Genomic DNA, 15,714 nt, shown 5'->3' on the forward strand with positions numbered 1-15,714 from the left:
ATATGATGCTTTTCAAGAACTTATGGGTGATTGTAGTATGTTAGGAGCAAAGAATAAAGAATTAAAAGCCTCAAATCAAAAACTAAAGGAAAATATTGAAAACCTATTAATTGAAAAGGAGAGCGTTAAAAATATAACACTACTAACCTAAAATCGAAATTCAAGACTTAGCACTGAAAATGAAAAGGCAAAAACACTAATCAAGGAATTAAATCTAAAAGTAAATTCCCTACTCAATAGTAATACCTCACTTGCGCAAACTGTTGAATCTCTTAAAAAGGATATGAAAGAACTAGTTAAAGAAAATTTGAATCTTAAGAATGAGGTACATAAGTACAAGCCAATTGTTGAAAAATTCACACAAAGCTCTGAAAAATTAAATCTTATTCTTTCAAATCAAAGAGCTGTTTTCAATAAAGCCGGATTAGGATATAAAACTAATAAGCAACAAAAGTATCTAAAGAATTTCTTTGTAAAAGCAAAAGACGTAAAAACTGAAAAACCAACATGCTTTCTTTGTGGAAAGAACGGACATAAAGCCTACTCTTGTATTCAAAGAAAAATCCAAACTAACAAGGGTACATTTGTAAAAGCTAAAAACATAACTAAAGTATGGGTGCCTAAGGGAGTCAACTACACTAACCACGAAGGACCCAAGAAAACTTGGGTACCTAAGAGCTTCACATGATCATTCTGCAGATATGCCTTGCAGCCGGAAATAAAAAGAGAATGTGGTATCTTGATAGTGGTTGCTCAAGGCATATGACCGGTGACAAGAGTCTCTTCGTCACCTTGGAATCAAAAGAAGGAGGAGTAGTCACATTTGGAGACAATGCTAAAGGTCGAATTATTGGTGTTGGTAAAATCTCCATATCACCCTCCTCATTTATAGATAATGTATTGTTAGTTAATGGACTAAAACATAATTTATTAAGTATAAGTCAATTTTGTGACAAGGGCTTTAAAGTGTCATTTGAATCATCACTATGCATAATTAATAGTCCAATTGATAATGAGATCATACTCACAGGACATAGGCATGGAAACGTTTACATGGTAGATCTTGATGATCTCACCATGAGGGATGGCCAATGTCTTGTAGCCATGAATCCCAAAGTCAATGAGACTAGTTGGTTATGGCATCGTAGGTTAGGGCATGCTAGCATGGATTTAATCTCTAAATTGATCACAAAGGATCTAGTCAAAGGACTACCACAAATAGACTTTGAAAAGAATAAAATTTGTGCGGCATGTCAATTAGGGAAACAAACAAGAAGTTCTTTCAAGTCTAAGAACATAGTCTCAACATCAAAACCCTTAGAACTAATTCACATGGATTTGTTTGGACCCACTAGAACTGCTAGTCTAGGGGGTAAGAAATTTGGTCTTGTCATTGTTGATGATTTTTCACGTTTTACATGGGTTTCATTTCTTGCACACAAAGATGAGTCCTTTCTCGCTTTTGTCAAGTTTCATAATAAGGTTTCGAATGAACTCAATCTTAAACTAAAAGCAATTAGGAGTGATCATGGTACCGAGTTTGAAAATCAACACTTTGAAAAGTTTTGTGACGAAAATGGTATCAATCACAATTTCTCGGCACCTAGGACACCCCAACAAAATGGGGTGGTAGAAAGGAAGAATCGCACACTAGCCGATATGGCTCGTACCATGTTGTGCGAATCGGATCTACCAAAGTATTTCTGGGCTGAAGCAATAAATACCTCATGTTATATCTTAAATCGTGCTTTAGTTAGATCCATCTTAAAGAAAACACCGTATGAATTGATAAAAGGTAAGAAACCAAATATAAGTTATTTTCATGTTTTCGGTTGTCGATGCTTTATTTTGAATAATGGAAAGGACAATCTCAGTAAATTTAGTGCTAAATCAGATGAGGGGATCTTCTTAGGTTATTCCTCATCTAGTAGAGCATACAGGGTCTTCAACAAGAGAACTCTCGTTGTTGAAGAATCCATTCATGTTGTTTTTTGATGAAACTAATGGAGATTCTTCTAGAAAAGAAGAAGATGGTGATGCAGGTATACTTGAAGACCGAATAAAGGAATTCTCCATACAAGACAAACAACATGAGGATGAGGTCAAGGAAGATACAAATCAGCAAGATGAAGAAGGTCAACCTCCATCAAAAATTCAAGATTTTCCTAAGAATGGAGGTATGCACATGGTCATCCAAAGGATCTAATCCTTGGTGATCCTTCACAAGGTATAAGAACTAGATCCTCTTTAAGAAACACTAGTAATTACCTTGCTTTCGTATCACAAATAGAGCCTAAATCACTAGAAGAAGCTGAAAAAGATGATAATTGGATGAATGCTATGCAAGAGGAATTAAATCAATTCGAAAGAAATGAAGTTTGGACTCTAATGAAAAGACCCCCTAATGTTTCAATTATAGGTACCAAGTGGGTGTATAGAAATAAACTAGATGAAGATGGAATAGTAATAAGAAACAAAGCTAGGCTAGTGGCCAAAGGATATAATCAGGAGGAAGGAATAGATTTTGACGAAACTTTTGCTCCTGTTGCTAGATTAGAGGCTATTAGACTACTTTTAGCATATGCATGCTTCATGGATTTTAACTTTATCAAATGGATGTAAAAAGTGCATTTTTAAATGGCTATATAATGGAGGAAAGTTTATGTAGGACAACCTCCAGGTTTTGAAAATCACTTACATCCAGATTATGTTTATAAATTGCATAAAGCATTGTATGGACTTAAGCAGCCCCTAGGGCATGGTATGAAAGGTTAAGTAATTTCTAATTGAGAACAAATTCAAGAGAGGAAATGTAGACAAAACCCTCTTTATTAAAAGAAAAGGAAATGACTTATTGCTTGTACAAATTTATGTGGATGATATAATTTTTGGTGCTACTAATGATAGTCTTTGTCAAGAGTTTGCCAAGCTTATGCAGGAGAATTTGAAATGAGCATGATGGGTGAGCTCAACTTCTTCCTTGGGTTACAAATAAAACAATCAGAGGAAGGCATCTTCATCAGTCAGTCCAAATACATCAAGGAATGCTGGAAAAATTCAAGATGAAGGATGCAAAGGAAATCAGCACACCCATGGGCTCAAGTTGCAAGCTAGACAAAGATGAAAAAGGTAAAGTATAGACTGCAAATTATACAGAGGTATGATAGGCTCTCTACTTTATCTTACTGCTAGTAGACCAGATATATTATTCAGTGTTTGTATGTGTGCTAGATACCAAGCATGTCCTAAGGAATCACACTTGCAAGCTGTTAAGAGAATTTTAGATATCTAGTAGGGACATCTAATGTAGGCTTATGGTATTCTAAACAATCTGACATAAACTTAATTGCTTATTCCGATGCTGATTTTGCCGGGTGCAAACTCGACAGAAAAAGCACAAGTGGCACATGTCAATTCTTGGGTGCCAATTTGGTTTCTTGGTTTAGCAAGAAACAAAATTCAGTTGCTTTGTCCACAGCTGAGGCTGAGTACATTGCAGCTGGAAGCTGTTGTGCCCAAGTTCTTTGGATTAAGCAACAACTTGAAGACTTCGGTATCAAAATGGATAATATACCAATTAAATGTGATAATACAAGTGCAATTAATTTAACAAAAAATCCTGTCCAACACTCTAAGTCAAAGCATATAGAGATTAGGCATCATTTTATTAGGGATCATGTGCTGAAAAATGATGTGATGATTGAATATGTATGTACAGAAAATCAATTAGCTGATATCTTTACAAAGCCCCTTTGTAAAGAAAGATTCAATTTCTTAAGAATGCCTTGAGCTTGTATGATCCTAGCAAATGAGTTGAATTTGTATTGGATTACTTTGCTACTCAAACTAGTAATCAACCTCAAGGTAGACATAAGTGAAAACATGAATTCATCTAAGCTAAATGACGAACTGTTTGACTTTCCGGAGGATGGTTACCCTCCCTTGGACTCTTCATGGAGATATTTTCAGAACCTATTTCATAGGTATTCGAAATTTGGTCAAACATTCCTCATTTCAATATTAATAATTCAAAAAAAATTATCAAATTATTATAGGTTGTATCATTAAGGGGGAGGATCACAAACAAATTCACTCTAAGTTTATCAAAAGAGATCATGTCGATTAGGGTAATTAAACCAAAATTGGGAGAAGATAGAATACAGTCTAAATTTTTTCAGTGCCGGAGACGTCTCTGGCAAATCCAGAGACGTCCCCCAAGGGGGACGAGTCTCGCCTTAGTCGCGAGACGTCTCGGGGACCGAATGAGGGCTTTTTAAATAGGTCGAAATCGCTCGAGCCGACTCGAGCTTTCTCCCTCATTCCCGACCAAAACGGAAAACCCTAGCCTCCATTTGCTCTCCACCTCAAATCCCAGCCTCCGTTTGCTCTAAATCACAAACCCTAGCATCCATGGCACAAAGAAAGCTAGGACAACCCGTGGGAGGCGACCTAGAGTAGCGGCCGACGGTGAGGAACGGCGGGAAGAACCCTCCGCGCCTTCTCCTCCGGTTGCTCCGCCGACCACGACGATTTCCTGTGCAAATCGCACAGTCACGACTGGTAGGTACATCGATTTCTCCTTTTTAGATCATGAGGGGTTCTCTATTGGAGGAGAGACTCCGAGCTCAAGGGTGGGAGCACCTTTGCACACTAAATACCTCGACCTATCCCGGCCTAGTTAGAGAGTTTTTAGCAATATGGCATTAGGGGACCAAGGGTACACTGGATGTGTCCGGGGGACATTAGTGGAAGTAAATGAAGATGTCCTATCCACTGTCCTACAAATCCCTAAGGACGGTGAGGCTCCAACCTCACTTCCCCAAAGGGAATTAGCCCTAAATCTGCTGTTAGGACAAGAGGACTGCGGCCCTCTTGATGTTATCAACTCCCAAGACCTAAACGCGAAATGAGATTACTTTTAAGTATGTCAACCGGGTCTTGTTTCCCAAAACCGGTCGCTTCGATTTTGTTTCGGAGCGAGACTTAGCTATTATGCATCATATCCTACAAGGGATCCCTCTAAACCTTCCTAGACTCATGCTAAATTACATTGCCCTATGTCATAGGTATTCTAGATTTAGTATACCCTATGGCATGATCTTTACCTTAATCTTTAAACACTTCAAGGTTCCCATTCCAACAAATGAACCTGCAAAGGCTTGAGAAACACCGACTACTATAATGAGGGCACAATGAGAAGAATGGAGTTTCATAAGATAGATGGGTCGTGGGTCAAGGTTCCAAAAAGAAAAGCACAAACCATAGAGCCTGAAATCCCACATCATGAGTCTGACCATCACTCTCCTCCACCTAGCACATGAACATCCCTGATATTCCCTCCAGCTCAGCTGGACCTTCCACATCCATGCCACCACCTCCTCCAGTCAGTGGGCCCTCCTTCCTATCAGAGGATCAGATGCACACCTTAGCATCTGCCATTTGCCAGCAGATAAGGGAGGAGATGAGATCCATGATCTCCACAGAGTTGGCCCCCATCAGAGCTTCACATGAAGGGCTTCTACAAGAGATGAAGGATATTAGAAGTCAAATTGAAGCTACAACACAAGAAATAATTGGTATGGGTGCCACCCAAACCATCAGATCATTAGAGCTCAAGGACAGCTTGAAGAGCATTTCCAAGAGTCTTAAAGAGCTAACAAAGCCAGATGGCAATGTGAGCACCTTAGTTGCCCAACTCAGAGGAAGAATTGAAATGGCAACTATAGAGTTTGAGGCACTTGTGGCAGGTTTCCACAAGTCACAGGGAGATCAATTTAAGACCCTCATGGATTCTATCAATGCATTCATAGATGCAGCTTGTAAGGCTTATGCACAAAGTACAACTAGTAGGCCCCATGAGCAACGTCGCCGATGATGGATATCTTGTAGGATCTTCTTTTTGTAAATCCTAGGCTATTTTGAAACACCTTTTGTATTAGAAATCAATACTTGTAATGATTTCTTCTTTTGACTATGTACTGACTTCAAAGGTTTATGATGACATATGAATGAATACAATCTCTTTTGAACACCTTGTGTACATTGCCAATTCTGCGTATGTGTTTCTGTGATTGTGTATGTGATTGTATGATATGCCATAAAAATTCTTACCACATACCTTGAGTGTTCAAATTTGATACAAAGAAACAATGCACATAAAACAGGGGGAGCACATCTTGTGATAACTATGTTAAACTAAAGATAAGTCTGAAATGATTCCAAAACAAAGGGGGAGTGATATGAATACATTAATAGAAATGACTTGGACAGGGGGAGCACAACTTGAATATCCTTGAGTAAAATGAATGCTGAATTCCACTATAAATTGAGTCTTAAGCACCTAAGGATAATTTGTCCCCTTCATGTTGCTGACAAAAGGGGGAGTAGATAGTATATGGAATGCAAAATTTATATGGAATGCAAAATTTATAATAGATATTGAATATGGAGATATTGAAAGGGGGAGTATGAAAGGGGGAGTAGACATGGATATTGAATATGGAATGCAAAATTTTAATCATACTCCAAAGTTGAATTAGGAAAGATAAAATTGAAGAATATTGATTTTAAGATAATTGCCCTTCTGGAAAAGAAAGGGGGAGTCAAAAAGAATCTAGCTTTCAATTATCTTCAGCATCAATATTTCATTTTAACTTGATTCAAACTCAGTTCATATGCCAAAATCATTTAAGAACTATAAAGATCAATCTTATGCACAAGGAAAGAACTGAATTGAGTGATGCACATTGTATCTAGGCCAAAATATTATACTTGTACATCCGATCAAATACTGTGTATATGTTTAAATTTCAAATTTTGCATATACTCAGTGTTTTGTCATCATCAAAAAGGGGGAGATTGTTGACCCCCTAATGGATTTTGATGATACAAAACCTAGAGCATAATTCCATTATATCTTAACAATTTAATTAAGAATTCATGTGTTTTATCTAGAATATTGTTGAGAAATGTCTAGGCAAGTTCCATAATTTTTATGAATTCATTGAAGAACATTTTGAGTTAATGAAAAAGTTCAGGGACAGCCGAGACGTCTCCTGATAGTTTCAGAGACGTCTCTGGCACAAACAGGAGAACTGGCACACTTGGAGACGTCCCCGGCACCTGCCGAGTCGTCCCCGCGTTAGCGGAGTCGACTCTCTCAGTAGCGGAGGTCGACTCTCTCAGTGGCGGCAGAAAGGCAGTTTTCAAGAGATATGCGCGAGACGTCCCCACTGTACGCCGAGTCGTCTCCGCAGGTAAAAAGGAGAGTTCCCGAGTCGTCCCCAAGATAGCCGAGACGGCTTCTCTCAGGGTTTTCCAGAGAATGGTTTTTTTCGGTGATAAGGCAGCGGAGTCGACCCTGAGACAGCGGAGCCGTCCCCATGCATAAAGTGCAGACGAGCCGAGACGTCCCCTGAAAGAGCGGAGTCGACTCTCTCAGGGAATTCCAGAGGACATGTCTTTCGGAGATAAAGAAGCGGAGTCGTCCCCAAGGCAGCGGAGTCGTCCCCACTCAAAAAGTGCAGACAAGCCGAGACGTCCCCGTAAAGTGCCGAGTCGACCCCAGACAACATAAAAAGTAAAATCCTGTAGGCGAGACGTCCCTCGTTGTAGCGGAGACGTCCCCGGAGCGCCTGGGACGCGACTGACAGCTTTTCAGGTTTGGTTTGAATTTCAAATCCTTCTCTTTTTGTTTCTAACGGCTATATTTGCTTTTTGGGCTATAAAAAGGGACCTCTTAAGTGGTTCTCAACAACTCTTCACCAACCAAAAAGCTAGATCATTCAAGAGAGAAGTTAGAAAGAAAAGCTCAAGGGAGTGAGTGCATTCAAGGAAGGAAATCAAGTATTCTCAAGTCTCCCAAGCGATTTCAAGCTCAACCACTCTCGTGCGCTCGGGATTCGAAGCTCACACTCAACCCTACGCGCTCCACCTCGGAAGAATCAACATTCCCACGCTTCCAACGGCAAAAGGATTCTTCCGGGTTACATTATTCATAATTGTTATATTTGCTTCTTAGAGCTTTTATTTCCTTTTGTAAACTCTTTTATTGTGGTGCTTGTTCAGTCAAGGGACTTGGAACAAGGGAAAGGCGTCCCAAGCCTAAGAGAAATTGGGGGTTTTAGGGTTTGTTGTGAGCCCGGTGTAAAACAACGAGTTGGGTAGTGAACTCGCAAAACTACCGTACTGTAATCTTGGATTATAGTGGAAATTCCCAAAGGCGCTTTGGGGAGTGGATGTAGGAGCGGTGAAGGCTCCGAACCACTATAAAACCGTGTTTGTGGTTGCCTCTTCTTATCTCTTTATCTTTATTTTAGTCTTATATTTGTGTGTTTTATTTTTAATTAGGCAAAAAGTTTTTAAAACACCCAATTCACCCCCTCTTGGGTGACCATCTCTGGGCAACATTTATGATGGATGAAAGTTGTGAATCTAATTCTTGACTTCGCACCACGCACACGAATGGCCTCTACGAGAAGTACACGCGAAGTCCTGAAGGATCTTCTTCCGCAACAGTGCTAGCAGCTGCAGAACACTTGAAAGCTGAAATCTGCCCGCCGGGATTCAATCAACTCTTGATCAATCGTCTTGAAGCAGATAGAGATGAGGTTTGTAAGGGAAGTAGAGGACTCAGATCTGATCTTGAATCTTCTAGATATTCACCCTGAAAACCCTATCTAAAATGGAGAAGAAGAGGAGGAGGAGGCGGGTGAGGAAGAAGGCTGCAATGGATGTGTTTTTGGTGCCCATGTTTGACCCCTTTTAATGGCCTCCGAATTTTCATTCAAAATTCGAAATTTATTTTCAGAAAACCTCTTTTAGTTGGCACATGCAAAGGAATAGGAACAACCCAAATCAGATCTCAACCAAATCTGATTTAAATTCAAATTTTAAACACATGTGCAAGAGGGAAGGAATTTGAAATCCATGCGGCAAGGTAAAACACTTCATAATTTCGAAATCACCTCTTGAAATTCGAATTTAATCCATTCAAAAACTCAGACGCCACCTTGGCTGATGGTTTGAGTGATTAAAATCATTTAACACATTGCTTAATGTTTGAATTTAAATTCAAATAACAAACAATGTCGCCATGTGTCAAGCAATGGGTCCATGTGCCATGCAATAATTTTGGTTTATTTAAAATTCATGAAATCCAATTCCATGTCACCAATAATTGCCACATCATCTGAGCCTAATCCTTGGGTTGCACCTAATCAAATTTGGTCAAACCCGAATTAAAACAAAGCAATTTGGTTGAACCCAATCTAATCAGGTCAGACCCTGATTGAGCTCAAATTGAATCCAATTCAATTTTGGCTCATGCAAACTCAATCAAATTGAATTATTACTTTGTGTTGGACCTAATTCAATTAGGTCAATCCCCAATTAAGAACAAATTAATTTAAAATTAATTTGATCAGCTTAAGTCCTTTTTGGTTCTGACCTAATCCAATCAGGTCAAAACCCTGATTGAGCCCAAACTTGAATCCAATTCAATTTGGCTCATCCTTAGCACAATTACTCAATCAAATTGAGTTTATTAGTAATTTAATTACTAATTAATCCTTCAATAATTACTTTAATTATTTTATAAGATAATTTGCCAATCAAATTGACCAAATTACCCCTGAATGATTCTTAATCATTCATCAGCTTTCTTGATCAATCAGGAATCTTCTATGCGTGTGACCTCATAGGTTCGAACCTAAGCCGGTAGTATAGGAACAATTTTCTACACTAATCGATGTGACCATCTAGCAATGGTACCCGACGTCCGGATAGGTCGAATATATGCGAAGCAAATATTCTGGAACCCTGAACTATGGTTACTGTATAATTCAATCCCTTTGACTCCTAATGCCAGGATGACTTAGAGCTCACTGTCAACCCTATAATTAGTACATCCATTATGTGATTAACTTTAGATATCCCGTGACTCCTCACTGGGATTACCCTGGCCAAGGTTTTGCTAAATTAATCACAAGACATTATCTCCTGTTTTCAGGAGGGGTCAATTCCATCTTGACTCACAACTGACTACGCAAGTACTTGACTGCACCCAGTGACCTTCCGTCACTGAATTAGAAATTCAGGTAGTCCGGTACCAAAGTACAGTGAGTTGCTTGCTAGTCACAGGTTGCGGTCTCAGGTCAGAGGGCCAAACTTATACCCATATCCACTCGGAACATCTCTCGACAGTAGAGCGTTCCGGAATTGGTCACGTTTAGTGAAATGTACTTCTACACTTCACTTGTGTGGCATACCAGTGTCTCCACACTCCTTGGTTAAGAGGACAACCAACGTATATGTCACACAACGACCTAATCTCGATAATGTTGTCGTCCTAGTAACAACATATCATTTCGTCGCAAACAAGTTTAAGGACTCAAAGATAAATCCTCCTTTATCATAACATAAGTCCTAAGGACTTCATCATATAAGAGTTCATTTGAAGATGAAATGATGAATAATGCCAAATAACACTTTATTAATTTGTCAATTCATTTACAAAATTCAATCATCAATATGCTGACGATTGACATTTAGGATATAATTCCAATACATAGATCTTTAAGAAGATCAACGGGAAAGCAAAATCTGGCTGATCCATTTACTAAAGTCCTCGGTATCAAGGAGTTCTATGATTATAAGTCGAAGATGGGTATACGATATTGTACCCATTGGCTTTAGTCCAAGTGAAAGTTGTTGGGAATTGTGTCCTAAAAGTCAATCGTCGGCTTGTTGATGTTTGAATTGTATATGAATTAATGAATTAATAAAAGATTATTTGGCATTATTCATCGCATATATTCTGTATATCTTTTTGAACTCTTGAGATGTGATGAAGTCCTTAGAACTCTTTTAAGAGATAAAAAAAGATTTGTATATGAGTCCTTAAACCAGTTCGCGACCAAACGACATGCTATTACTCGGACAATAGCATTATCAAGAATAGATCGTGGTGTGTCATATCGTTGGTTGTCCTCTTAACCAAGAAGTGTAGAGACACTGATATGCCACATAGGTGAAGTGTAGTAGTACATTTCGCTGAATGTGACCAGTTTTGGAATGCTCTGCTGTCAAGAGATGTTCCGAGTGGATATGGATATATGTGTCCCTCTGATCTGAGATCACCACGGTGACCAGCAAGCAACTCACTGTACTTTGGTATCGGACTATCTGAGTTTCTAATTCAGTGACGAAAGGTTACTGGGTGCAGTCAAGTACTTGCGAAGTCGGTGTGTGAGTCAAGATAGAATTGACCCCTCCTGGTGATAGGAGATAATGCCTTTGTGTTCAATTTAGCAAAATCTTGGGCAGGATAATCCTTGTGAGAAGTCACAGGATTTGTAAAGTTGAAACATATTATGGATGAACTGATTAAAGAGTTGACAGTGAAATCTGAAGTCGTCCTGAGCATTTGGAATCATAGGGATGAATTATCCGGTAACCATAGTCCAAGGGTTCTTGAATGTTACTTTGCAATCATTCGGCCTATCCGAACGTCGGGTATCATTGCTAGATGATCATTTCGATTAGTACAGAAGTTATTCTTGTGCTACCAGCTTAGGTTCGAACCTATGGGGTCACATGCATAGAAGTTTCTAGATTGATCAAATGGCTGATTGATGATTAAGAATCATTCAGAGGTAATTTGGTCAATTCGATTGATAAATTATCCTAAGCGAAAGTTGCAGTAAAATAATTATTGAATTATTAGAGAATTAATTAGCAATTAGATTGCTAATAAACTCAATTTGATTGAGTAATTGGATTTAGGTTGAGCCAAATTGAATCGGCTATATCAGGATTTGATCTAATTGGATTGGGTTCAACCTAAGTAGATTGAGCTTGACCCAATGGATGGGACTTGATCCAATTGGATTGGGCTTGACCCAAATTAATTAGAAGACCTTATTTGATGAGGATTATGAGTCCAAATAATCAGAATTGGATAAGAAGAAGAATTCCTAAATTTTAGGGAACCTATCCTTATCTTTCTTGGAGAAGAATGATACCTTGATTTATCCTCAAAATTTTCCATGCCTATCCTCTTTATTTTTGGCCAAAAATTGGCATGAGAAGAGAGGAGGAGTGGCGCTATATTTTCTATAAAAATGGCACCTCAAATCTTCCTAAAATGATTAAGATGAAATTTCTAATTTGTAGGGATTGCATGGCGCATGAAATAGGGTAGTCTGCGTCTGAACTTTGGACGCATGAATTCCTATCTTTTAAGAATCCAAAATGCACAAAATTAAGATATGTTTATCTCCACTTAGCTGCCGAACCACCAGAATATTTTGGAGATTTTATCAGCCAAATTAATTAGTTAAATTAGGTATGAGGCATGGGAGTCTTTTAGCTGTAAAAGACCCCTATGCCTAGGGTTCAATATATACAATATTTAGAGATTTCAAAAAATTCTGAAAATTTTTTTTGAAGGCCGCCATCCCTTCTTCTCCTTCTTCCTCACATCCATTCTCCATCTTCTTGAAGAACAATCAAAGGTCGAGTATTTCGAAGGAGAAAGCTTTAGCCATTGCAGCGTTCCTGCGCAAGCTTGCACTCCTACGGAAGACGATCTACCTAGGGCTTCAAATTGATAATCTATCGAGGCCGAATACGTGTGCGGCTGCAAAGCGTGATCATGGAGTCATCCAGGACCTCCAAGGAATCAGGTATGAGATTTGATCTCATTAATGTTAAGATTAGATCTTAAACATGGTTGCTGAAATTTCAGGGTTGCTAAAATTTCAGAATTGTATGTTAGATATATAATCATTATTTTATGCTTTACATAAACATTTAAATCATGGTTCTTATTTTTGTAATAGAGATCTGATCTCTAGCATGCAAAAAAATTAAATAGTTTAATTTTTAAATGCTTCTGCTGTAATTTTTTGAAAATAATTGCATGCAGCCTTGGGTTTTAGGTTAGTTCAAGTCAAGTTCTATAATTGGGTTAGACCTAAAATTAGAATCATTCATGGACTAATTGAGTTAATTGATCAAATCTAGGCTTTCTCCTTATCGGAGACGATGCCCGATGATTGGAAGCGGATCTTCATCACTCTGATCCTGAAAAAGCAGAATCCCACGGAGGCGGCCCACTTTCGACCTATCATCCTGTGTACTCTCTACAAGGTGGTGGTGAAGATTTTGGTCTGGAGGATGAGAGGCATCCTGCCTAGACTGATCTGCCCTAAGCAGGGGGCATTTATCGAAGGCTGGTCTATCTTCGATAATGTTCTCATTGCTCAGAAATTTATGTCCGACTTTCAAAGGACGTCGAGGTGGGGTCCTCGGACTTCCAGGCGGTTTTTCTTTTGGGCATTTTTGTGGGGGAGCCTGATGGGCATCAAGTTAGATATCGAGAGAGCCTACGACAAGATAAGGTGGGACTTTGTGGTCCAGTCTCTAAAGGGGTTTGGGTTTCACTCGCTACGGTCAAGTGGATTTAGGGTTGTGTTCAGGCCTCGTCCTTTGCTTTACTGGTGAATGGCTCCCTATCGTAGTTTTTCGTGTCACAATGGGACTGAGACAGGGTTGCCCTTTGCCTCCACTCCTGTTCATCATCTGTGCAGATGCCCTATCTAGAGCGCTCCGGTCTACTGTGGTGGGGCAGTAGGTGAAGGTCTACAGGCCAGCACAGGACTCAGCTCAGATTTTTCACCTACTTTTCGCAGATGACTGCATGCTATTGGCACGGGCGATGAGTAAGTCGACCTTGGTACTTCGGAGGCTTCTGGGGGATTATTGTGCAGCTTCTGGACATCATGTCAATTTGACAAAGTCAGCCATCTACTTCAATCCGAAAGTACATTCTGATGTGAAGGCGTCTATTATTGGGATCTTGGGGATCGGGGACTAGGTGGGTACCTTGAGTTACCTCGGGGTGTCGATTACAGGCCGGCATCTTCGCAGAAGGGACTGCTCCTCTTTGGAGTTGGGGGTCAGGTGGAGGCTAGAGGGCTGGCAAGCGAGTGCCCTGTCTATAGCGGGCAAGGTTAAACTAGCACGGTCAGTTCTAAGATCGATCCCTATTTATCTTTTATCCAACACCTTGGTGCCCATTGCAGTGTTACGGTGTTTGGAGAGCCAATTCAAGAGTTTTATGTGGGGTCATCATGGGAGCAGCAATGGCGTCCATTTGCTAGCATGGGACATGATTTTCCAGCCGACCAGTAGCGGCGGGCTGGGGATCCACTCTCTAATCGAGCGGTGGGAGGTCCTCACGATCAGGCTGGCAGTCCAGTTTCTACTGGAGCCAAGCAGCCTTTGGAACTTCCTGATGAGGGCCAAGTACGGAGATTTGGTAGACCCAGCTATTTTTTGGGTGGGCAAGTGCAGCTCCTTTATCTGGAGGGGGATCTGTGACCGTGCCCCTCTGGTAGTTCCGGGGATGGGATGGGAGATTGGCAACGGGCGGGCCATTAATATCTTGGGGGATAGTTGGTTGGCCGAGTTGCCACTATATAGATGGCCCATCTTGGTTGACCCCAGCTGGCTGCAGGGGCATAGGGTTTGCGACTTGTTTGCACTTGGTAGACGGGGATGGGATGTGGACCTTGTCAGGCAAGCCTTTGGCGAGCAGTTGGCAGAACGGGTTATGGCATTATCGATCCCCATTGGGGCACTGGAGGACAGGAGTGTCTAGAGCGGGACTGGCAGGCCAGAGGTGAGGGCCAGGGACTTGCTCGAATTGGTTGAGAGGGCTTCGGCATGGCGGATTGAGGGTGGTGGATTTGAAGGCTGTGTGTCCACTCCTGAGTGGCCATGTTTGTCTAGAAGGTGGCAAGGGATTGCTTACCTACTAGGGGCATACTAGCTAGACATGGGGTGTGCATTCCCCAAGGCTGTTGGGCCTACTTAGAGGGCCCGACTTCGTGGAGCTGGGGATCAAGGGGGCCTACCTCGCTTATCATTGTTAGCTTGATAGGAATGCCCAGATCTTTGAGGATAGAGCAACACAGTTGAAGGTGGTGGTGGACCAAGCTATGCTTCATGCGACGGAGGCCATTGGAAGTACTGCATCGTAGTCCCTTGAGGCAACCGGAGAAATTTGGGGTTCTCATTTAGCTCCTGTAGCACCCAAGATAGTGTTCGTCTTCTGGAAGCCCCCACCCCTGACTTTCTTAAGGTAAACTTTGATGGCAGTGTTGGCATGGGAGGGAGTAGCAGAGGTGCGGGGTTTGTCATCCTGGACCAGAAGGCCAGATTCGTGGCGGCCGGCGGTCGGTGGAATTTGATCAGTTGGTCGTGGGCGCTGAGCTCAGAGCAGCATGGAAGGGTCTCACATATGCGAAACGGATATTGGGTGCGGACCGCATTCTGCTTGAGGAAGACTCTGCCACGGTGATTGGGTGGATTCAGGGTTGGGGGCATGCAGCTAGTAGGATGCGGCTGCTCCACGACATCTATCGTATTCTGAGCGAGTGCGCTTTCTATCGGGCTACATACATCTACAGAGAGGTAAATAGTGTTGCGGACTGGATGACATCTTATGCGGCCCATCACTTCGACAGTTTTGTATGGAAGAACCACGTATCTGTTCCTTCTTCCTTGCATTCTATACTTTTTTTTTGATTTCATGGGCTATACCTACACATGTAGTGTGTGATCCTCGTTGTACCAAAAAAGACAATATAATATTACATATTATTACATAATAAAATATGATTATTTTGTATAATATTATTATAATAT

The sequence above is a fragment of the Phoenix dactylifera genome, unplaced genomic scaffold (genome assembly GCF_009389715.1).
Source record: "Phoenix dactylifera cultivar Barhee BC4 unplaced genomic scaffold, palm_55x_up_171113_PBpolish2nd_filt_p 001249F, whole genome shotgun sequence".
In the NCBI taxonomy this organism is placed as follows: Eukaryota; Viridiplantae; Streptophyta; class Magnoliopsida; order Arecales; family Arecaceae; genus Phoenix; species Phoenix dactylifera.